Source organism: Aedes albopictus, chromosome 2, assembly GCF_035046485.1.
Source record: "Aedes albopictus strain Foshan chromosome 2, AalbF5, whole genome shotgun sequence".
In the NCBI taxonomy this organism is placed as follows: domain Eukaryota; kingdom Metazoa; phylum Arthropoda; class Insecta; order Diptera; family Culicidae; genus Aedes; species Aedes albopictus.
The window spans coordinates 253,412,946-253,436,036 of NC_085137.1; the positions used below are offsets into that span (position 1 = coordinate 253,412,946).

At 39.0% G+C, this 23,091-nt stretch overlaps 1 protein-coding gene across 5 annotated transcripts in view; it reads right to left on the reverse strand.

Annotated features, from left to right (window-relative positions):
* LOC109427891 (protein Wnt-1) overlaps window positions 1-22,764 on the reverse strand; it is a 267,059-nt gene extending 244,295 nt beyond the window's left edge. For all 5 annotated transcript variants that reach the window (XM_062851572.1, XM_062851571.1, XM_062851574.1 and 2 more), the window contains exon 1: window positions 21,955-22,764. The gene's annotated coding sequence lies outside the window, so the exon portion shown is untranslated. The remainder of the gene's footprint in view (window positions 1-21,954) is intronic.
* Between the last annotated feature and the right edge of the window lie 327 nt (window positions 22,765-23,091).

Below are 23,091 nucleotides of genomic sequence, written 5' to 3' on the forward strand. Positions count from 1 at the left end.
TTTCAAAAAATAAAGCAATTTTACACATAACATTCCGAACATTTTTTGATTCAAAACACAGTCACAGAAACATATTCGCCCAATGCTAAAACATTGAGTTTGGCCAACCATGAACTAGGTGGTGGTAGTGGAGCAAACGTCAAACTCGACGAAACCGATGCGAGCGCGGTTGACGAACTCTGAAATTTCGAAATTGCTCGTTAAATCGGTGTACGTTGGGAATGATTAGAGTGTTACGTCTGTTTGTCTATGGTTTTAGTATATAAGTTCTCACAAATTTGTGTATACGGAGTAAGTACCATTCATTATGTTCAAAATAAGCCAAGAAGAATTAAAATTGAATGAAAGATATCAACAAATCATTTTTCCATGTTTTTTCTACCTAAATCTATTCTTCTGATTCATGCTGTGTTGCCAGTTTCACAGAAATCACCACAACAAATAATATTCGTATGCCTAACAGACGTTTCTGACATGTGGATGTCCATAAATTACGACGCGCAAAAATTGAAGTTTTTAAGCGACCTCCCTCCAACATCCAAAACATTTGAATGGATCGACACATTTTCATAAAAGCAGCCCCATCCTATTCCTAAAAGCGTGACGTAGTTTTGGATGATATTCATAATACGTGTGAATGTTTATCCATTTCATAACTCTTTAAGGTTGAGGTAGTTAGGGTTTATGGTCTTTAATCTCTTGGACTGTATATACAGTGGGATTCCGTTTTTGGCATGTTCGGTTTTTGTCACCCTGGTGTTTTTGAGGAAGATTACAAGGATAAGCAATTGGGGCGGAATTAAAAGGTACGAAACAGATTACACTCATTCGAAGAGGGTATTCTGCTTAGAGGGACAACTTGTATTATAACGATAAGAAATATTAACGATTTTATGCTATTCCGGCATTCGAACAAGGAACCAGCCCATTTATGTTTGCCACACACGAGGTTACACATATCCTAAATACGTGATGTATGAGTACAAATATCATTTTATATTATGTCCAACTGTTTTTTGTGTGCAGGGTGCACAAAACCGATAGATCTCTCTTCGTTGGCATAACGTCCCAACTAGGACAAAGTCTGCTTCTCAGCTTAGTGCTCTATGATCACTTCCACAGATATTAATGTGTATATCGTGCGACAGGCATGAAGATACTCTATGCCTAAGAAAGTTGAAGTAATTTCCTTTACAAAATGTGTCTGGACCGACCGGGAATTGAACCCGTCACCCTCAGCATGTCCATTGGCCATGGTAAATATCCACGACTTTTAAGCTGTGGCTTCGATGTTCAAAGTATGTTTTTGAAATTCACTTCCTCACACATTTGTAGTCAGTCGTTTATCCATTACGACTAGAACGTGAGCTGTTGGATGAAATTTTTTCTTACACTAATAGCTTCAATACTGATTTCTTTTCTACTTTTGACGACGGTAGAACGATATCGAATTACCTTTCGTTAGAGCAGTTGCTTAGAGTAGAGACCATAGATTGAATAATTTTGGATTGTCTAAAAGTTGTTGGTGGCAGGGCTGGGAATTGAATCTCTGACCATTTACCTACAACGCGAAAGTGTTGTCCTTGAGAGCACAAGGGTCTACTGAAAAGTACCCCCTTGCTTTAGAGAATTTGGTGGAAAATTGCTTTGAGAGAATAATTTCATAATTTTTAAGGGTACGACCTCACTATTTGTCTAAAGTGATACATTTTGGCTGATTGTTTGGCTCTGTTAATATCTTCAGACATCAGGAAATATATAAAAACCATCTCATTTATTCCTCACAGAATTCATCAAGGAAGTGTTCAAATAAGTTCATCCGGGGCTCTAAAAAATTTACAAGTTTCACCAAGCTGTTCAAATGGTTCATAGACATACCTAAAAGAACAGAAGTAGCTGAACAACAGTTTCTTTTGTTGAAGTTTTTAGTCATGGGCTAGTTCATCTCGGGACCCACGCTTTACTTCCCTTCCTAAGGAAGAAATCACGTTTTTTGTAAGATTGTCGGGTCGGGAGTGGGATTCGATCCGAGGTCCTTAGCGTGATAGTCACGTGTTCTAACCATCACACTAGGTCCGCTCCCGTAACTCGCGCAGTTGGCCACCACCGTTAGCACCACGCTAATGCTGGGAACAAAAAGCGAGATTATTTCAAAGAGTTGTACAAAATACAGCAGCGCGATCACTCGAGGGGTCAAAGCAGTTTATTCGATGCTTATACGACCAAAAAGTTTGTTGAGTACTGGTCTCTGTCGACTTAGTGTTCACTGTTTTGTTATGAGTCGTTTAGTCCTCCTCTCCTCTTCTTGGCGTAACGTCCTCACTGGGACAAAGCCTGCTTCTCAGCTTAGTGTTCTATGAGCACTTCCACAGTTATTAACTGAGAGCTTCCTCTGCCAATGACCATTTTGCATGTGTATATCGTATGGCAGGCACGAAGATACTCTATGCCCAAGGAAGTCAAGGAAATTTCCTTCACGAAAAGATCCTGGACCGACCGGGAATCGAACCCGTCACCCTCAGCATGGTCATGCTGAATACCCGTGCGTTTACCGCCTCGGCTATATGGGAGTCGTTTAGTCCGTATGGCTCTTTTCGAGAATTCCATAGATTTTCTTTATGAATTTACACATGAATTTCGCTGCGAATGGGAATAAAACCACAAGATTCATTTTTCAGAAACACCTGCTGAAATTTTGCCTTAACTTTTTCAGAGTTTTCATAAAATATCACAAAATGTGATTTTTTCAGCAATTCCTGTTAAATTTCGTGAATGAGAAAGTCGATGTTTCTTTATAGTTATTTATGTAACGCGTTGCAAATAGTTGAGTTTTTCAGCACGAGTCGTACATATATCCAACGAGGCTTGCCGAGTTGGATAAATACTACGAGTGCTGTAAAAATTGAGTTTTGCAACGAGTTTTATACACAATTTTATGCAATGGTTTTTTCATTATACAACTCATTTGAGTTGCATAATGACCATTATGCAACTAATTTCAGTTGTATAATGAACCGGTATGAAAAAAATAACCAGTAGTATAAAATAGAAATTATGAAACTGAATTGCATAAAGAAATTTTATCATTTGGTTTAAAAAGCCAAACTGACGTAATGTTTGCAAATATTACTAATGGGATGATGCATATGCGGATATACACCAATAAAATGTCTGCCATTTTTTCTTTTTTGTTGTCCCATTCTGTATAGTATGCGGTCGTGTGTAGACTGGGTGGATTTATTCATGATTTTCATGTTTGCATCTCTCACGAATGATCCTATTTTTGCGACAACGTAAATGTTTACAACTTAATTTGAACACCTTCTCTCCTGGCAAACAAGCCCTTACTCAACTTTAAGCAACATTAAACGATAAAATTGTCTACAGTGTATTATTGACTGTTCTGTTTGCCATTCTACAATTCCATAAAACACTACCTGTAAAGCCTCTGAGAAGCAGCCAATATCTAAAATCAACATAATCATAGATGCAATGCTTTTAAGGTGTTTTAACGTCACTAATGCGGTTAGAAATTGCACAAAGGACATTTATTAGAAGAGTTCACATAGAATTTATACATTGTTTCAAAAAAGTAACAAATATTCCTAGATAGACGCATTAAGATATTTGATTTTAGAGATTCTTTCATTTGTAGCAGTGTGATGAGGCCACAAAATGCTCTACGAAAATATGATCAAACTAATGTTCCGGGGTTAGATCGTCGTATGGTTTCAAAACGGTAACTAGGCATATTATGTAATCATTTAGAAACAGAGAAATGTAAAAAAATGTTGACGAAAAAAATTCCGTTTTAAGCACGGTTCCGTTTTTGGCAACTGAAAATAAAAATGTTGTTGCCAAAATCGGAACCCCACTGTACCTCATATAAACCTCCATAAATCCTGACTTAAACCTGTAAAATACGCTGATGAATTCATGTCCCATATATAGAGATATGGTCGTGCGTAGTTCCGGTTACAACCCCCACCCCTTCCCTTCTCCCTTTTGCACACGGGCCTTTAAGGTGAAACTGGAAGCATTTCTTCCCTTTTTGGTTTTTGATTTTTAATTAAATAATAAAGCAGTATTTTCAAAATCGGTTTTCGTACACATGTAGCGTATGGATCAAGGTATCTCCTGATTTTTTTCCTAGTGGAAAATGTTTTTCGTTTTTGCGGAAACCTTTTTTGTACAAAATTTCATAAAAAATGGTTTCCACAAAAATGGTAAACATTTTCCATTACAAAAAAATCAGAAGATACCTTGATCCATACTCTACATGTGCACGAAAACCGATTTTGAAGTTAGTGCTTCGTTAATTAATAAAAAAAATCAAAAACCAAAAAATGAAGAAATGATTCCAGTTTCGCCTTAAAGAGAATATCCTATCACAATCTTGATAAACAGTAGGTGTTGATTGGATTAAACATTAACACATTTTTGTAGTTCAATCATGTTTCAATAAATTTTCATGTTAAAATTCTGATATGTCTGAAACATGACGCCGAAATCGATAAATTTTGAAAGGAGATAATCATGGCTTACGCCTTATTTTAATCTGTTTAGTGAATACCCCTATTGATTTTTGAGCAATAAAATATGTCGGAATTTTCACAAACAAATCAATAATTTCAATAATTAACAACATTTTTTTCGTTGCAGAAGACTTTTTTCCTGCTGTGGAATCTTGCTGATACCGGCCCACTATTTACACGTTGTCTTTAAAAATGTATAAGATGGCGAAGTCCTCACCAAAAGAGTAAGGAAAATGCATTTGGTTACTTAAATTTGTCGACCCCTCGATTTATGTCATTTGTTGGCTTATTTGAACTGTTATAACACGAAAGTTTGCCTTAAACTACCTCAAAATGGAACGTTGTTGAAAAGCAAACAAAATTTAACGGTCAATGGTTAACATGAGATTTATCTATTAACCGTTGAATTGCATTCGCTGCTCAGTTACTCGAAAATCAAAATTTTTAATTGAAATTTTTCCACCTCCATAGGAAGGAATGGTTCGCTTGCAAATTGGAGAACATCAATAGACTACTTTTAAGTGACGTTTGTGGGAATAGAAGCAAATATTCGTCCAATTCCAACATGCGTTAACGGTCAACGGCAAGCGTGTCCACCAGTGTGGTTCGCATTTTATGCACGATTTAAATTATGTTTGTTATTTTAAATTAATCTATTCTGCTGATTACACAGCGTAACAAAACTTAACTTTTGGTCTGTCTCAAAAGCAAACTTATGAGTCTCTGACAGATTTTGGGCCGCTGAATCCGAATCCGGGCTCCACGTCACAATTTGGAGCTATACCTCAATTTATAGAGCAAAATATTCGATTTTGGGCTTTTATGACTGCAAACCATTAAGCATGGAAATATATTTTTTGAGCAATCAAAGGACACACGTACGAACACATCGCACAGCAAAGGTTTGCGATGCGATGGCATTTTTTTTTTGTAGCGCGTAAGCACTAGCCTGGTACACGGTTTATATGGGAAAATACAAAAAATGGAAAAACTCAAGCTCATGTATACCTTTTGAGTTCCACTTTGGTCCCATATCAACTGTGCAAAATTTCAGATCGATCGGAGACACTATATTTTAGCGCCAGCCATTCTTAATTTTTCATAAATACGATTCACTATGGTGAAATTTTACTTCTGCAAAGAAAAACCGCTAGGAGTCACCCCTAGATCCCTAAAAATAAGTCGATGAATGATTTCTGTAGAAAACTTCACGAGGAAGCAGACCTCCGAAGACCGCAAACCGATGCGACGTTCGTGGAAAAAGTTATTAAGCCTCACCCGATCGATAAAATGACGAGATTTTATTATTTATTGTTATTCCTTACATGTTAAACAACGTTGGCATCCCATTCGGTTTTCAGACAATAACTTTTTCCACATGCCTAAGATCGCTTTGCGGTATTCGGAGGGTTGGTTCCTCGTAAAACTTCCAATAGAAATCATTCATCGATTTATTTTTAGGGGTTAAGGGGAAACCTGTGGCGATTTTTCTTCGAAAAAGTGATTTTCCCCATAGTAAATCATATAAAAACTTAAAATGGCTGGCGCTAAAATATAGTTTCTCCGATCGAGCTGAAATTTTGCACAGTTGATATGGGACCAAAATGGAACTCAAAAAGTGTACAGGAGTAAAATGTCTTTTGGTGTCCCACGCTAGTAAGCACACGTTTGCGATCAATTTCCACCATTTCCACCACTGCTGAACACTAACCGAAGGCCAGTTGAGCTGAAAAATTGAAAAAAAAAACTGATTTGATCCACTTATGGTGAACAGAACCCTTCTTACACTTATCAAGGGTATTTCTCTATTATTCAAGTATTATATTTTTATTTTGTGTAATTGTGCATTTGGATTATTCCTGAATATAAAATCGAATTCTTCCAAACGTTTCCAAGCGGGTTTTCAGGCGGTTTTATACCCTTCTTAGGGGTGTAAGAAAGGTAAACAAGAAATTATTTAAGCTCGGCTGAGAAACGTGAGTGACTTTTTTGTAACACACACAACTACACACTAGAGTGGGTCAACGTTGTATGGAGAAGCTTTAAATTTGATCGTATCAACCCGGAGCAAAGCTTTTTCAATCAATATTAGCGTCCAAAACAACTGTGCAAAATTTGGGAGCGATTGGTTGCGTCCCCGTATTTCGCATTGCGATTGAAATTTGTATGGAAGTTAGTATGGAAAACGTACTTTTTTGCATTTTATTCATAAGTTGAATTCTTTTGTCTAATACCATGTAACTAATGACGTTAAAATATAGTCTAGGATATGCTGAAAAACTTTGCCGAAGACCGCAAAGTGATCCGACGCTTGTGAAAAAAGTTATTCGCCTGGTAACATAGGCCAAAAATTGAGATTTTATTATTGATGTTATTCCTTTACATGTTAAATGTAAAGCATCACTGGGCAATCTGTACGTTATAACTTTTTTCACAAGTGTCGGATCACTTTGCGGTCTTCGGCAAAGTTTTTCGGCATATCCTAGGCTATACTTTAACGTCATTAGTTAGATCGGTTTAGACGAAAAATTTGAATTTATGAGAAAAATGCAAAAAATCACGTGTTCCCATACTAAATTCCATACAAATTTCAATTGCAATGCGGAATACGGGGACGCAACCAATCACTCCCAAGTTTTGCACAGTTGTTTTGGACGCTAAAAGGAATCGAAAAAGCTTTATTCCAAAAAATCGACTTTGTTGACCCAGCCTACTACACACATACAGACATTTGCTCAGCTCATCGAGCTGAGTTGATTTGTATAAGAGACTCGGTCCTTCGGCCCTCGGATCGAAAGTCGGTTTTCCGAGCGGTTTTCATACCCTTCATAGGGTCGATTTCTTCACCCTGGCTCAAACGTTACTACAGGGGGTGGCCAAAATGTTTGGAATAGGTAACTTTTTTTTTCTCTCACATAAAAGTTCAACATGCTGTAACTTTTCATAAAGTGCATCAAAAATTCTCAAATTTAGACTGCTTGTCAACCAATCATATGTGCATCATTGGTACTAATTTGGGCTCGATTGGTTAATCCTTCGCAAAGATAGAACCGTTCTCGTAAAACACTATTTTTAGATAACTAATTTTTGACCTGCCATATCTCGGAAACCAGTGATCCGAATTGAATGAAATTTTGAACGTTTATCAACAATATATTGATAATTATTTCGACGTTGTAAAATTTGATATTTTCTGACGACGAATAAAGTTATAGTGGGTTGACATTTTCACTCATATAGAGGAAAATAAATCAAATTTACAATATCACACAAATTACTAAATTACTAAATGTGTTCTTCCTTTAATCCAAATTGGCTCTAATATAACTTATTATAGATATTTTAAGAACAGAAGTAGAAAATCTTTGGATATTGAAATTAAAAATTAATCACATTGATGTCAAAAATTTACGATTTTCGAGAAAGATCCAAAAAGTGTTAATCCATCACAAATTTTTTCAACGTTTAAAAAGTACCTATGTTTTAAATTCTTTTCAAGCATTAGTATATTATTAATAAACGTTCAAAAATTTATTCAATTCGGTTCACTGGTTTCCGAGATATAGCAGTTCAAAAATAAGTTCCCTAAAAAAATATGTTTTACGAGAACGGTTCTAGCTTCGCGAAAGATTAACCAATCGAGCTGAGAATTTTTTATGCACTCAATGAAAAGTTACAGCTTGTTGAATTTTTTGAGAGAGAAAAAAAAGTTGCCTATCCCAAACATTTTGGCCACCTCCTGTATGTTTAACTGTATGGGTAAGCCTGACTTATCGGTTGAGCCGAGGTGAAGAAATCGGTAAGAAGGGTAAAAACAACCGACGGTAGGAGCTAGTGGAGCGAACCTGGAGTGAGAACACTTGACTATCACGCCGAGGACCTGGGATTGAATCCCACTCTCGACAAACTCACAAAATGTGAGTTCTTCCTTCGGAAGGGAAATAAGGCGTGGGATAAAAGACGTGGGATAAAAGGCGTGGGTGAACTAGCCTAGGGCCAAAAATCTCGTTAATACAGATAAAAAAACGACGGTAGGCATGTTTCCTACAAAATTCATGAATAACCTAAATACGAAGTACCACCATTTCGATTTTGAATCAATATGATTGAAAACGTAAACATACTTTAAACACTGTACACAAATTATCACGAGTAGAATACTATGCAGAATATGATTTACCAAAAAACGTTGGGTAACTTGCAACACATTAAACTGCATTCTAGTACTTCTTATATTATGAGGTTTTTGATTTAACGCCTAGTGCAGGGAAGTGGCCACTTAATGACCGGTTCTGAAACCTAGCTTGCGACATATATAACTTTATGATTTTGCAAAACAAGAGTATTGTACAATGTTCCCAGAAATTTCGAATACAGTGACCACTTCTCCGTATGTACTGGAAACTTGGTGCCCCTAGGGAAGTGGCCACTTACTGACCAGTTCTGAAACCTAGCTTGCGACATATAAAACTTTATGATTTTGCAAAACAAGACTGTATCCGAAATTTCTGAAAACATGGTCCAATACTCTTGTTTTGCAAAATCATGAAGTTTGATATGTCGCAAGTTAAGCTTCAGAACCGGTTAGAAAGTGGCCACTTATCTGGGGGCACCAGGGTCCGGAACATCCGGAGATGTGGCCGGTGTACCCGAAATCTCTAGAAACATGGTCCAATACTCTTGTTTTGCAAAATCATAGAGTTTGATATGTCGCAAGCTTGGTATCAGAACCGATCAGATAGTGGCCACTTTCCTGGGGGCACCAAGTTTCCGGGAACATCCGGAGAAGTGGTCAATGTATCCGAAATCTCAAGAGACATGGCCCAATACTCTTGTTTTGCAAAATCTTAAAGTTTGATATGTCGCAAGCTAGGTTTCAGAACCGAGCAGAAAGTGGCCACTTCCCTGGGGGCACCAACCCAAGAAACAATTTTTGCTTTAAGAAATGTTTCTCAAAGCAACGTTATTAAAATGGGAGTCGTATTATATTTGAATAATTTTGAAATAAAACTGTTCTTCAACTCTTGTTCGCCCAAAAATGAGAATCTATTCAACGTCAACCGTTCTATAAGCACGATGAAATTAATGTTTATCCAATGATCGTACATCGGTTGTGAAACTCTTGTTCAACGTTAGAACCATCAGCAATTTACACAAACATCATAAACTTTACTTCAACGTTTATTAAACATTGTTGTATGACGCTATTTGTTTAATCATTTAAGAATGGTTTTAGAAACCGTTATTATGCACTAGCAGAATAGCGCATAATAACAAGCTTTCTTCGATATTTATTCCACCATAATACAACCAAAACATGCTGGAGCCGTGATACAACTTACGAAATTTATTTCTATTTATAGATATGATTTTATAATTGCTACAAAAACGATTCTTAAACGTTTCTTCAACATCATGTTACATCATGTAACAATAAAATGAGAAAATGATTTAACTCTCAACATTTCTCCATTTGTGTCTGGCACAGCGCTCTCTGATTATTGACCCCCAACATCTTTATTTTATTACATTTTATGGGACATATCACATCAATGGAAAGACTCGAACTCTGGATCTCTGGGTTCACACTCGTCTGCATCCGCTCTGCTTCAATCCGAATTACATGAATCGGCAGATTTAAAGCAGTATATAAATATTCAATTCCTGAGTCGAATACATTACCGTACATATGCTGCTTAAACATTGCTTACATATTTTATTCAACTAATTGTCTTCATAAACATTGAAGTTGATCAATGTTTGAATAATTGTAACCGCAACGTTTAATCATAAGACATGCATGCTAATTATTTTGCTAGTCTGTCAGTAATTCACGGTGTTGTGTTGTAAGATTGGTGTCGCTTCTTTTTTTTATTTGAACTTTATTTATTTTCACTGCTCCTGTTTTGCGTCGGGAGGATAATGTGTAAAACTTGTGTATATCTCCAGGCAGCTATAAGATATGGACATAAGGAAGATAAGCCCGGTTTGACCGGTGGCAACAAAGTGGATAGAGTAGATTGTCAATACCAAACAGAGGAGCCGCCCAGGAGCCGCCCAGGATCCACTTCAGCTGCTTTTTCTGGTGTTTTTGTTACCGATTTTGCTACCGTTAGAGCGTGTAGTGTAAAAGGTAAGTCAGAATCGTTTTAAAAGTGTGAAGAGTGTGATATTTGGAGCTGCGGCAAGAAGTTTGTTTGGTCTTCAAGCTTGTAGCCGCGGTTGCTCTTTTTAGGCTCCTAATCAGCAATCGTGTTTACAAAAAGGGGCAGGGCGAACAACGATAATTAAGTGACATAGTACCACTGCTAATCAACATTGCTTGAATAAAAGTGTAACATTTGTATTAAAGAAACATTGTAATATCCTATTGTTAAGCTATATCAATGTAGTTGAATAAAATGAACAAGCAAAAGTTGTTAAACTTTAAATAGGCTACTTGTTCCATTGAAGATCTTATGTGGAATAAAAGCATCTAATACGTCGGAAGCAACTTGTATTCTATCATTATTAGAGCACTATTGGACATATGATGTGAATCTTTAAGCAACTGTTTTTAAACTTTTATACCATTGGTTATTCAATGAGCAGAAATATGTTTAACTAACGTGCAGTTTTCACTGCATGAAACATTTATTCGCCATATCAGGCCAAACATGTCTAAAGGTCCAATCTGCAGAAGAGAGGCTCTCTTTGGTTTCCCTCTCTACCGTTAACCTTCACAGTACCAGGTGCCAACATCAAAAGTTTAAAAATCTGTAATTTTGTCAAATTTCCTCCGATTTTGATGAAAATTTTACAGAAAATCACAAATGAGTTGAATTTTAGATATATGCTATGGAACCATAAAAGTTCACCGTTGTTCCGGATTTAGGCCGGAAAAACCTGGGGTACCCTAGGTACCGAAACAGGGACTTTTTGAGAAAAACACTCGAAAACGTGTTGAAATTCGCAACAAATCAATTAATTTTAAATCTTTATTCGAGCACATCTGTACATGCACGGTTCTGCGACAGTAGAACATGTTCCGGCCGCGTAGCAGGCCGGAACCGATTCCGGTAGGGACCCAAAGGGGACACTTTCTGAATTTCACAGAACCGAATCGTTCGATGGCTCAAAATTCATGATTTTTCCTGTGGATCTCAATAGGCATAGTGCCGATGTCCAACAAAGGATCTGACCACTTCCGGATATTCCGGAACCGGTTCCGGTAGGGACCCAAAGCGGACACTTTTTGAATTTCACAGACTCACATCGTTCGACGGCTTAAATTTCATGATTTTTTATTTAGAAGCCAATAGCCATAGTGCCAATGATCAAAAAAAGTTTTGGCCACTTCCGGATATTCCGGAACCGGTTCCGGTAAGAACCAAAAGAGGACACTTTCTGAATTTCAAAGACCAACATCGTTCGACGGATCAAAATTCATGATTTTTCATCTGGATGCCAATATACATAGTGCCGATGGCCAATAATTGATCTGGCCATTTCCTGGATATTCCGGAACCGGTTCCGGTAAGGACTCAAAGGGGACACTTTCTGAGTTTCACAGAACCACATCGTTCGACGGCTCAAAATTCATGATTTTTCATCTGGATGTCAATAGGCATAATGCCGATGTTGACAATGGTTCTGGCCACTTCCGAATATTCCGGAACCGGTTCGGGTAGGGACCCAAAGCGGACACTTTTTGAATTTCACAGATCCACATCGTTCGACGGCTTAAATTTCATGATTTTTTATCTAGAAGCCCATAGCCATAGTACCAATGATCGAAAAATGTTTTGGCCACTTCCGGGTGTTCCGGAACCAGATCCGGCAGAGACCCAAAGAGGACACTTTCTGAATTTCAAAGAACCACATCGTTCGACGGTTCAAAATTCATGATTTTTCATCTGGATGTCAATAGACATAGTGCCGATGGCCAACAATTGATCTGGCCACTTCCGGATATTCCGGAACCGGTTCCGGTAGGGACCCAAAGGGGACACTTTCAGAGCTTCACAGAGGCACATCGTTCGACGGCTCAAATTTCGTGATGTTTTATGTATTTCACAAAACCACATCGTTCGACGGCTCAAAATTTATGATTATTCATCTTTATGTTAATAGGTATAGTGCCAATGGCGGACAATAGATCTGGGCACTTCAGAATATTCCGGGACTCCAATAAGAGCCCAAATAGAACATTATCAAAAATTCACGTAACCCCCTCGTTTGTTTAATCAAAATTCATGATTTTTTTTTTATCAAGAAGCTGATATTCGTAGAGCCAATGATCAAAAATGGTTCTGGCCACTTCCGGATGTTGCGGAATCGGTTCCGCTAGCGATCCAAGAGGACACTTTCAGAATTTTACGTAACCCCATCGTGCAACAGCTCAAAATGCATGACTTTTCTTCCATTCATTAGTCATCCTAAGCAGCACATGTGTCGCAGAAGAGCCACGCAGCGCTGTTTTTGAAATTGACTTAGTTATAGCAGAAAGTGCCCAAAATAAGATCCTTTATTTGAAGAATCTTAAACCCTATAATGCGAATGTATTTTTGTTTACAATATATATGACAAATCGTTCAATAATTCGGTAGTTCAACTGTATGGATTATGCTGAAACTGCACCAGGTACTGATAATCAGGAGTCACGTAACCTCACTTTTTACCTGTGCTACGATTTAGAAATCAGTCATTCCAGTGAATTTATGATCAATAACAAAACGAAAATAATTGAAATCATTATTTTACATCAATCTAAACCTTACAGCTCATTTATTCTTAAAATTAAAAAAATAGTACTCGTAGAACAGGTACATCTGAGGTTAGATAATCGCCACTGCTGATAATATTTTATATGTGTTTATGGCTTTAACCCATATCGGCCTGAGTCAGCGCAAACGAACTTATTACTTTTAGTAAATACTCAACGAATTTGAATATATTTTCTACAGTTTACTCGTACATACATATTTCTAGTTTGTGAAAGTGAACAGAGAACGTCGGAATGGTCTCTGTGGCAGAGTTATTCCGGTGGGTCACTGGGTCAGATTCTTATAAAAATGGTTGTTGTTTTTTTTTTTGTACACAGCGTATTTTCCATATACATTCGCAATTAAATTCACTCTATTTCCATTAAAATTTACCCCTCCACCATCTTACACTGATTATCAACAGTTTTAGGCCGTTTAGGATTTATTGGATATGGCCACCGAGTGCTCAATTTCCAGAATTGTGTCGTTTTTTGTGGATGATCCCTTGAAATTATTATTTTTTTTGTTATAACATTTCCTAGGGATTTTATAGGAATTTTCATGCGTTCTACTAAGTTATTCTTTGTGATGGAATTTACCTCTTCAGTTGTTTTTTTCTTATTGGAACAACGCTCTGCATCTCAATATGGAGAAATCCCCTGCATCTCAATATGGAGAAATCCCAAAAAGATTTCCTGGTGGAGTCCTTTGATAAATCTCTGGAAACACAAGAGAAATGTTGGACAAATTCCTTGAGCGATACTAGAACTCCTCCAGATATTTTTGCTGTAATTCCCCATGTAATTATAGATGAGATTCCTACAAAAAAGCATCCTTTGATTCCTGCAGATATTAAAAAAAAATTGTAATAAGTATCATCCAGATTTTTTTTTTAAATTTTAGAATCTACCTTGATTAGTGAACCACTTGATATTCTTGCGGAAATCATCATGGCAAATTTCTGCACTAAGATGACCTGATGGAATTATTTGGGAACAATCACAGGAACAATTTTACAATCACAGTACGGATTTGTATAAGCATATTTGGAGAAGCCTCTGGAAGAGCACTCTCATAAAGAATCTCCCATCAGGCATTTATGGAGACACGTCAAGTGGATTTTTTTAAAGATTTTTCCATGGATTCCTTCAAGAGATCTCCTTGGCACTTGATTTCTCTACGAATTTCTATAAGAATGCCTTCAGCATTTCTTCTAGGGAAGTTCTTTCTGTGATTTTTACAGACATTTTCCAAAAAAATTCAACACCAATTTCGCTTGGAAAATCGCAAGAAAGTCTGCGTTCTTCTCCTGAAAATCCTCAGAGATTTTCCCAAGAATTCTTTCAGGAATTCCTCTAAGAGTTTATCTTTTAAATGAATTTGGTTTAGTTTCTGGAATATTCGGAAGGGATCAAATCAATTATTGGCCATCGTGCTATGCTATGCCTATTTATACTCAGCTGAGAAATCATGAATTTTGAACCGTTGAATGATGAGGTTACGTAAAAATCTGAAAGTGTTCCTTTTGGATCCCTACTGGCATCGGTTCTGGAAAATCCGGTAGTGGCCAAAACCATGTTTGATCATTGGCTCTACGACTATTAGCTACTAGATTAAAAAGTCATGCATGTTGACAACATCAAACGAGAGGCTTACGTGAAATTCTGATAGTGTCCTCTTTAGGTCCATACCGAAACCGTTCCTGGAATATCCGGAAGTGGCTTTGTCAAGATCCATTGTCCGCAGTCGGCACTATGCATATTGATATCCAGATGAAAAATCATGAACTTTGAGTCGAACGATATGGTTCTGTGAAATACAGAAAGTGTAGCTTTTGGGTCCCTACCGGCACCGGTTCCGGGATATCTGGAATTGACCAAGCTTCTAGATAAAAAAAACATGAAATTTGAGCCGTTGAACGATGTGGTTCTGTGAAATTCTGAAAGTGTCCCCTTTAGGTCCCTACCGGAACCGGTTCCGGAATATCCGGAAGTGGCCAGAACCATTGTCGAACATCGGCACTATGCATATTGACATCCAGATGAAAAATCATGAATTTTGAGCCGTCGAACGATGTGGTTCTGTGAAACTCAGAAAGTGTCCCCTTTGGGTCCCTACCGGAACCGGTTCCGGAATATCCAGGAAATGGTCAGATCAAAAATTGGCCATTGACACCATGTCTATTGACATCCAGATGAAAAATCATGAATTTTGAACCGTCGAACGATGTTGTTCTTTGAAATTCAGAAAGTGTCCTCTTTTGGTTCTTACCGGAACCAGTTCCGGAATATACGGAAGTGGCCAAAACTTTTTTAAATCATTGGCACTATGGCTATTGGCTTCTAGATAAAAAATCATGAAATTTAAGCCGTCGAACGATGTGGATCTGTGAAATTCAGAAAGTGTCCGCTATGGACACTGGCCCTACCGGAACCGGTTCCGGAATATACGGAAGTTGCCAAATCCTTTGTTGGACATCGGCACTATGCCTATTGAGATCCACATGAAAAATCATGAATTTTGAGCCGTCGAACGATGTGGTTCTGTGAAATTCAGAAAGTGTCCCCTTTGGGTCCCTACCGGAACCGGTTCCGGCCTGCTACGCGGCCGGAACATGTTCTACTGTCACAGAACCGTGCATGTACAGGTGTGCTTGAATAAAGATTTGAAATTAATTGATTTGTTGCGAATTTCAACACGTTTTCGAGTGTTTTTCTCAAAAAGTCCCTGTTTCGGTACCTAGGGTACCCCAGGTTTTTCCGGCCTAAATCTGGAACAACGGTGAACTTTTATGGTTCCATAGCATATGTCTAAAATTCAACTCATTTGTGATTTTCTGTAAAATTTTCATCACAATCGGATGAAATTTGACAAAGTTACAGATTTTTAAACTTTTGATGTTGGCACCTGGTACTGTGAAGGTTAATATCTCAGCTGTTTATTTGTATTATGATTGTCCCCTTGCATTGAACGATGGTCAAAACAATCGTCTTTTGACTTGTACTGCAAAAATAGTTGGAAAGTGTACCATTACATTGCAATAATTGAAAGAGAAAGTGAACAAAGAGAGCCACTCAAGTGCAGATAGGACCTATTGAAATGTTTGGCCTGATTTTGTTCAAAATATACTCTTGTACAACTGTCGGCGCCTTTGTAGCACATTTAATCAACTAACATGCTTATTAATGATTTTGAATTGTTACTTGGGAAGTTTCCGGAACATCCAGAAAAGTGGCCAGTGTATCTGAAATCTCTAGAAACATGGTCCAATACTCTCGTTTTGCAAAATCATGTAAATGTCAATTTCTTGATTTTGCTTTGGCTGACCAAGCCATGTGGGAAATTACACTGTTGAAAATGCTTTGACATCCATGTGCACAACAGAACATGTGCTCGATGAACAAATTGAGATTTGAAATTATGAAAAGAAATCCACGTACTCCGGTGAGACTCGAACTCACGACTCCCAATTCGCTAGACGGGCGCTTCTATTCCTTCAAGCTACGGAGTCACTCGACTATCTCCGTCGCCAGCAGGCCTAGAACTGAACTCGATTCCACAATCGCACATGGTTATCTTCTTTTCACAATCCAAACCCCCTTCGGATGGGATTAGATGAACATCTAACACATTGTCTGTTGTGCACATGTATGTCAAAGCGGGAGAGGAAGTTATTTTTAATTGTCGAGAGCTTCGGGCACTGCCTTCCAATCACTTATTGGTATGGCAATTAGTGTGCAGTCGGACTCTCGACGGGTCGGTCCTCGGCCGACCGAATACGGTAAGGGTGACCGTAGCACCTTACAAATGTCAATTTCTTGATTTTGCTTTGGCTGACCAAGCCATGTGGGAAATTACACTGTTGAAAATGCTTTGACATCCATGTGCACAACAGAACATGTGCTCGATGAACAAATTGAGATTTGAAATTATGAAAAGAAATCCACGTACTCCGGTGAGACTCGAACTCACGACTCCCAATTCGCTAGACGGGCGCTTCTATTCCTTCAAGCTACGGAGTCACTCGACTATCTCCGTCGCCAGCAGGCCTAGAACTGAACTCGATTCCACAATCGCACATGGTTATCTTCTTTTCACAATCCAAACCCCCTTCGGATGGGATTAGATGAACATCTAACACATTGTCTGTTGTGCACATGTATGTCAAAGCGGGAGAGGAAGTTATTTTTAATTGTCGAGAGCTTCGGGCACTGCCTTCCAATCACTTATTGGTATGGCAATTAGTGTGCAGTCGGACTCTCGACGGGTCGGTCCTCGGCCGACCGAATACGGTAAGGGTGACCGTAGCACCTTAGCGCCCGTCTAGCGAATTGGGAGTCGTGAGTTCGAGTCTCACCGGAGTACGTGGATTTCTTTTCATAATTTCAAATCTCAATTTGTTCATCGAGCACATGTTCTGTTGTGCACATGGATGTCAAAGCATTTTCAACAGTGTAATTTCCCACATGGCTTGGTCAGCCAAAGCAAAATCAAGAAATTGACATTTGTAAGGTGCTACGGTCACCCTTACCGTATTCGGTCGGCCGAGGACCGACCCGTCGAGAGTCCGACTGCACACTAATTGCCATACCAATAAGTGATTGGAAGGCAGTGCCCGAAGCTCTCGACAATTAAAAATAACTTCCTCTCCCGCTTTGACATACATGTGCACAACAGACAATGTGTTAGATGTTCATCTAATCCCATCCGAAGGGGGTTTGGATTGTGAAAAGAAGATAACCATGTGCGATTGTGGAATCGAGTTCAGTTCTAGGCCTGCTGGCGACGGAGATAGTCGAGTGACTCCGTAGCTTGAAGGAATAGAAGCGCCCGTCTAGCGAATTGGGAGTCGTGAGTTCGAGTCTCACCGGAGTACGTGGATTTCTTTTCATAATTTCAAATCTCAATTTGTTCATCGAGCACATGTTCTGTTGTGCACATGGATGTCAAAGCATTTTCAACAGTGTAATTTCCCACATGGCTTGGTCAGCCAAAGCAAAATCAAGAAATTGACATTTGTAAGGTGCTACGGTCACCCTTACCGTATTCGGTCGGCCGAGGACCGACCCGTCGAGAGTCCGACTGCACACTAATTGCCATACCAATAAGTGATTGGAAGGCAGTGCCCGAAGCTCTCGACAATTAAAAATAACTTCCTCTCCCGCTTTGACATACATGTGCACAACAGACAATGTGTTAGATGTTCATCTAATCCCATCCGAAGGGGGTTTGGATTGTGAAAAGAAGATAACCATGTGCGATTGTGGAATCGAGTTCAGTTCTAGGCCTGCTGGCGACGGAGATAGTCGAGTGACTCCGTAGCTTGAAGGAATAGAAGCGCCCGTCTAGCGAATTGGGAGTCGTGAGTTCGAGTCTCACCGGAGTACGTGGATTTCTTTTCATAATTTCAAATCTCAATTTGTTCATCGAGCACATGTTCTGTTGTGCACATGGATGTCAAAGCATTTTCAACAGTGTAAAATCATGTAGTTTGATATGCCGCAAGCTAGTTTTCGAAGGCAAACTATAGGCATAGACTTAATACTAAATGTCAGGAACAAATTCAGTTCGATTTCTGACGCCAGTTTTTCCCCCATGTTTCCCCCAGTAAAATCTCCCAATAGTCCATTTTACGAGCCGATTTTATGAATGAATTTTGACAGGAGGTAGTGTCCAATAACCCGTGAAAATCAATATCATCATCAACATTGTTGTCACTCGTAAAATGGCTCATACTGGCTTTCTTAGAGCAACGCTTTCAATGTCAGTTGGCTCCGCCCGTTTTCATCAAAGCAAGACTGAGTTCGCCAATTTAGTGACCATGACAACGAGAAAGATTGCCCAATGACGCAGTGTCAACTGACGGATTGATTTTTATACATATTTAGCAACACCATATCTTTACGCGTTGATAACCGTGTGGGTTAAATAAGAGCTCAGTGATCTCGACGTTTTTGGTTCGATTCCAGTCTGCATAGTTGTACAATCTTTTTGCACGGATCATTTTGATAAGTTGTCTTCTCCTTATGGAATTCATAGACATAGGTAGACGATTTATGATATTTTTTTTAATTTTGGATGTACTCCGATAATTTACTTCGCTAATTGTAACATAGGGTCCAAATGTGCGAAGCAAACTGACATTAGAAGCGTCGCGTCAAGAATTACAGTATTGAGCGCATTTACTGTGGGAATGACTGGCGTCACAAAAAAATCGCCAGCAGCATATTGATTGTTGTATAGGCATAGACTTAATACTTAATGTTGCTATAGGTTGCACCTCTATCTGAAAAGGAGGTTACCTTAGTACCCCCGGCCATAAATCCGGAACAACGGAAAAATCCGGAACCATGATACCGGTTAAATAAACTAGAAGGATTTTGTGATCAACTGTCAAAATTTCATTAACTTCCGTTGAGAAACGGTTGAGAATCAGATTTTTGAATTTTTGAAATTGGGTGCAAAATGAGGCTCAGGCACATATGTGTTAACGCATGAAAAATAAGTACGTTGAAATAATGTACACTAACCAATTGAAATACGATTTTTCGTGAAAAGGATGGTAGTTACAATAAGCAAGAGTATTTATATCGTTTCACAACAGGTCTCACGTCCCTCAAATATAAAATATATATGGATCTCGTGGCTCTAGTACTAGTTACAAAATGTCAACAATGCTAATGTCATGTCATTAGGATGTGAAAAATGTCATTATTAAAAAGGGGAAAGTGTCTTCTTTAGATACTTTTCGGTTTGAAGTGGTGTTTGGCTACTTCAGCTAAAATAACATGATTCAAACACCCATTTAATTTTGTAAATATCAAACCCGTTAATTTGGACATTCAGATTAAATAATTTATCCCATCTAGGTTCAAATTTTATGTTGGTGGTTGTTTTAGAACGTCCGTAAAATAAATTAAACTTTTAACAAAGTGAAAAATGAGAAAGTTTTTAAAATATGGCAGTCCTTAAAAACGAGACTTTCAACAGTGCAAAAAAGTATAATAATTTTGTCAAAATTCGAAAATGAGCGCGATACGTAGTTTCGACATCTTAAGGCCGGACGGGACGGTGGCTGAATCGTCCGCCATTGCTCTTTTGTTAAAAAGATGCAAATCTCTACTTCTACGTCATATTTTCGACTTGAAATTTGATCGTCCATTTGCTCACTTTCGGTGCACAATCGATTGAAGTTTCAGCTACGTCAGTGCAGTAGAAATTGAAATTTCCTTCTTCAAAATCGCGAGGTAAATTGTTAGAAAGAGAGGAAATATAGCAAAAAATACACGTCGTCCCGTGCGGCCTTAAACTGATGACATGAATTTTTGTACACGGCTTGATACTAGATGCATTTCACCGCGTACAAAAAAATATGTCAATTGGTTCAAAATTGACTGAGTTACAGCGTGTTTAAAATAGAAGCCCTAACGAGATGATTCCACTTCCCTACGCAAATTTTCATCTGGTCTTCCTGTTTAGAAAATTTCTCACATTACCACAAAAGACAAAAAGGACCAGGAAACTTTAACCACTGAATTCACTACATGAAATGACTTGGAAAGTAACTGGTTGTAAAAAACCATTTCAGTTGATTTGAATTTATCAGGAATCAGAATAGTTCAGTCCCGTTCTAAATTTGACACCTTTTTAAACATGACACTATAATATCAACCACACACGTCGATGATTCAAACAGCAGAAGATTCCACAGAATTCCAGCGAAATTGGATAAACCAAACCAACGCTTCCTGCAACTTATCTGTCTGGCCACCTACGATAACCAAAAATGCAGCGAAAGTGGCGTGGAAAGCTTGCAGAACATCGCAACTTCCTCCGAATATTTACACATGCTGAACCGTACACCATCATCGTCAGGCCAACCGACCGGTGATATGGTCCAGGATATTTTTCCAATCAATCAGCTCCGCTCCGGAATGATGGCTGCACCGATCAACCGCGGCCGTTCTGCATTCTGTTTATTTACACCAAACCAACGAAAGGCACTTGAACTGATTTTGATGAATCGCACAATTTGGCGTATTGATATCTTTCTTCCAACCGTCTGCAGGCCGGCGAGGTGGTCTGCCTAACATCTCCCGCGCTACTCTCTTTTGGCTACCGTGTCCGTCGTATTCGATCTTCGTTTCTTATTTCTTCACTGTTTGCCGCCGTCGCTGATGGTGAGCCGGTTTCATCTATTCTTTTTTACGCTGTGATTTTTTTTTATTTTGTTTTTATTCGAATTTGCACGTTGCGATTCGCGGTCTGCCCGTCCACGTTGTTCCTTTTGATGTTCTTTCAGCGGATCGTTAAATTAAGCGATAATCGGTGTGTTGAGCACTCAAAAGGGGGCTCACTCTTCGGGTTTCGCTGCAGACAACAACACTCCGGGATCGAAAAGGCTCGGCCAGTAACGTAAACTTGTTTGCTTTTCACACTTTAGGTTTGAAGTCGACTTCGGTCAACGGATCGTCCAGAGAGTCCAACAGCAATCTCAGTAATTTTATAGCTGGATCTTGGAAAGAGTTTTCCGAGACCTCAGTAGAATAAGTTGGTTATGAAATTACCGAATTTTCTGTTGGTTCCCTGACATCCGTTTGGCGAGGTCGGCAAACAATTCCAGTATGTTCTTCGTAACCCACGTTAAACTCTTCACCTTTACCGGAGCTCATTACCTCCTCACTTGTTTATTCACACTTGCAAATTTCTAAACAAAATCTTTCACTTTGTCGAAGCTAGTCAACGCAAGCTACCGCCCCAACCAATTCACTCCAGTATAGGAGATACAAGAGATTTCAACACCAACACCAGAGTTGCAGATCACAATCCGTATCCCGGGGCCACGGCCAAAGACAATTCTCGCCCGAACCGAAAGTGCGCCCAAACCGTTCGGAAGTCAGGAATGAACTGATTCGCGCTGCCACCAGGGACGCTCTCCACAGTACCGAGGGCCAGTGTTCTGTTTCCCTGCCGTTCCACACGCGGTCGTCGGTTGGCCGGACGGACGACGGGACAAGACGAAGCATTTTCTCCCACACGCGGCACCCACAACAGCATCGATAGAGGTGGTGCGATCCCTTCGCAACATGATGCCGCTGTGCATGGGATGGGTGGCGATGAGGGAGGAGAGAGAGAGCCAAGCACAGTGGGTGCTCGCTCATGATGGGGTTTGAAATCGAGAGAGCGAGCAATCAAAGCAAACGAGGAAGTTTCAATGCAGCAGGTTGAACCAGTTATGCACCTAAAAGTGCATTGAGATAGGAAGAGAGAGAAGAGAACGATTTTTATTGGTTGGTTTCTGAGAACGGGAGTTGATGACAATAACAAACCCGCCACTGGCTCTTGACTCTCTGCCCGGCGTTGGAGGTTGGAGCACATGGCACTGGCGATGAATGGCGCGAGTATGGCAAGGATTGATCTCTATCAATCACTCCTGACGCGATTGAGTACATTATTATCATTTGATCGAACATGGATAATTAGGGAAGTTCAATAAATTCAAGACTGATTCATGTATAACTGAAAGCTTATTCGAAATAATTCTGCACTTGTAAATTGCACATTGTGTTTATGTCTTTACAACAATATTTACGATTGCTTCTTAGCACACAGACCTTTCTTTTTCTATCAAGATTTCAAACTTTAATGGTTCAATTTGTAAAAGAGAGGCTCCCTTTGTTTTCTCTTACTTTCAATTGATACGTTGTTAAAGTAGAGTTTAGATAACTTTTGCGAAACTTGCGACATTAAACAACGATCGTTTCAACAGTTTTTAACAATCGTTAAATAACGTTATCAGATTTCAGTATGTC